At 35.4% G+C, this 2,500-nt stretch overlaps 1 protein-coding gene across 1 annotated transcript in view; it reads left to right on the forward strand.

Annotated features, from left to right (window-relative positions):
• The window catches only part of LOC138056869 (uncharacterized), a 36,908-nt gene that overhangs the window by 5,579 nt on the left and 28,829 nt on the right, over positions 1-2,500 (forward strand). The window contains exon 2 of the mRNA XM_068902795.1: positions 244-503. The gene's annotated coding sequence lies outside the window, so the exon portion shown is untranslated. The remainder of the gene's footprint in view (positions 1-243; positions 504-2,500) is intronic.

Below are 2,500 nucleotides of genomic sequence, written 5' to 3' on the forward strand. Positions count from 1 at the left end.
CCTTTTGAGGAAACAAAGCGTTTTACGTCAACCGAAAGATGTCCGAAAAGTTTCGGGACTTTTGAGAAACGCCCCCAGGAAACTACAATCGTAGATCAGATTCCGGAAAGGAGGAATCACTTTTCACTTTTCAGTGACCCTTGATGGCAGCTTCATTTTGCTAATCCGTTTATCAATATCAACATCCGATCTTTGTCTCAGGATGCTCGATTGGCTTATTCTCATTTGTTTCCTTTTATTAAGCCCAAGTGAAGGATTTCAATTCAACGTTTCCCGCGGAGACCCAGGAGTTGGAACTGATAAATTTTCAAACATGGATTTTCCTGGAACGTGTTCCACGACGAACGACGTTGGGAAATCGTGGTGTGTGACAAGAAACGCTGGTTGCAGTGTCCAAGGTTGCTGCACTTGCATCTGTTCGTACAAGTATTCAACCTTCACAATGGATTCTTCCGTGGAAAAGGCAACCTGCGTGGAAAACTCATACATTCGTAATTTTTCTGGTACGCAATAATTTTAAGGCTTCGTGTTAAGGGAATGGGTCTTTTTACAAGATAAACAAAAGCCAAATTTAGAAACACATGAAACGCCTTCCTCTCACATAAGCAAATTGCTCGGATTCAACACTTGAATTTTAAATTTTATTTGTATTATTGAAAACTTTCATTTAAGATATAATCTAAACGGTTAGGTTGAACTGGAACAAAAATGAGCAAAACTAAAGCTTAAGCTATAACATGAATTTTACTCAAACCTTCAGGTTAGAAAGTTATTTAGGTTGGCAACAATGAAGAACAAAGAACACAATGGTTTGTATTTGAAAAAAATAAAATCGCGAGGAAGCCTAAAAAGTAGCTAAAAAAGGTCGATTCTCAAAAACGAGAAGAACAAATTTACTTTAATTTCAGGGTCGAACGGAAAACCATAATATTGAAGTGAACGTTTTATGTACATGAATGAAGGGGTAGTTTCTAAAGAAACTGTGGTGCTGCGTCGGTGGGGAAGTAGTATACAAAAATTTGGTTTATCAACGGAGTTGATAATGTAAATTGACCACCGTACAGCTTTTAGAATCTCTGTACGGTGGTCAATTTACATTATCAACTCCGTTGATAAACCAAAGTTTTATGTACATGGATGAGTTAAAAATACACTCTTATATAAGAATATATTTTATAAGAATATCAAGGCTCAAAATTTGCGAAAATTTAAGAATATTTTAAGAATAAAGCCGAGGCTGAGATTTTGAAAAGGATATGATATAATTTTGTGAGTTGAAGCATCTGTAAATACAATACAATTTTATGTTTTTAACTTAACCGTATAAATTATTCCTTTCTCTGAACGTCGAAACTAGCCAACAAAACGAAAATTATAACCTGCACTAGCTATAGCAAAATGTTCAACGCTAATGACAGTTCGATGAACGGTACATGTAATACATATGTACAGTATTCAGCACAAAAGACATAAACTAAACCGCAAAAAAGTATTATGACAAATTCTTTCTTTTTCAAATAAGAAAACCTAGCGAAAACAGATCTAGATACCATACACTTGTAATTGATACCCCAATAAATTCTAAAACAGAAATGTCATAAGCTATCATTTAAGAAAAATACAAGGATATTTTCAGCCTAAAATCGGCAGAAAAATACGAATATTCAGCCTAAGCCGGAAAAACAACATTCTTATAAAAAAAAAAAAGAGTGTACCAGGGAAAGTAATGAAATAGCGAGTGGCAAAGAATGTAGCAATGTACACGAGGATACAGCTGTTTTGAGAAAGGTTGTTCAAAAGAAGACCTACAGTAACCTTACTTAGGGCCTCTTCATATGAGCCCAGTTGACCGGGCTGGCTCGGTTACCGAGATCTCGGTTTTTCCCGGAAAATTTTCTCGGCTTAAGGTGGCTGGAACCAGTTTCACCACTTTTAGAGACCTTCTTATTAGATGGGTTATAACTACTATACTGTATCACGTAACAGCAATGTTATGGTACCAAATCAAACACCAATTATTGCTTAACAAAATGCTCTCACTATTTTGACGTAAAAAGGTTGCCATGGCAACATGAAAGCTCTCCAAAAACACCCTCTATTCGTCTTTACTTGCTTATATCTCAAAAATGAACTCGGTGACCCCCATTTTTTATTGTAGAATAGTAATTAGCAATTTGAGATTAAAGTATCAGCAAAGTTTAAAAAAATTCTTGGGAGCCAATTCAGAGCTACCTTAAATTTTCGAAAATTTAAGGTAGCCCTGAATTGGCTCCCAAGAATTTTTGTTAACTTTGCAGATAGTCCTATCTCAAATTGCTAATTACTATTTTACAATAAAAAATGGGGGTCACCGAGTTCGTTTTTACGATATAAGCAAGTAAAGACGAAATATAGGGTGTTTTTGCTGAGCTTTCATGTTGCCATGGCAACCTTTTACGTCAAAATAGTGAGCGCATTTTGTTAAGTGATAATTGGTGTTTGGTATTGTACCATAAGATTT

The sequence above is a fragment of the Montipora capricornis genome, chromosome 7 (genome assembly GCF_036669925.1).
Source record: "Montipora capricornis isolate CH-2021 chromosome 7, ASM3666992v2, whole genome shotgun sequence".
NCBI classification, from domain to species: Eukaryota; Metazoa; Cnidaria; class Anthozoa; order Scleractinia; family Acroporidae; genus Montipora; species Montipora capricornis.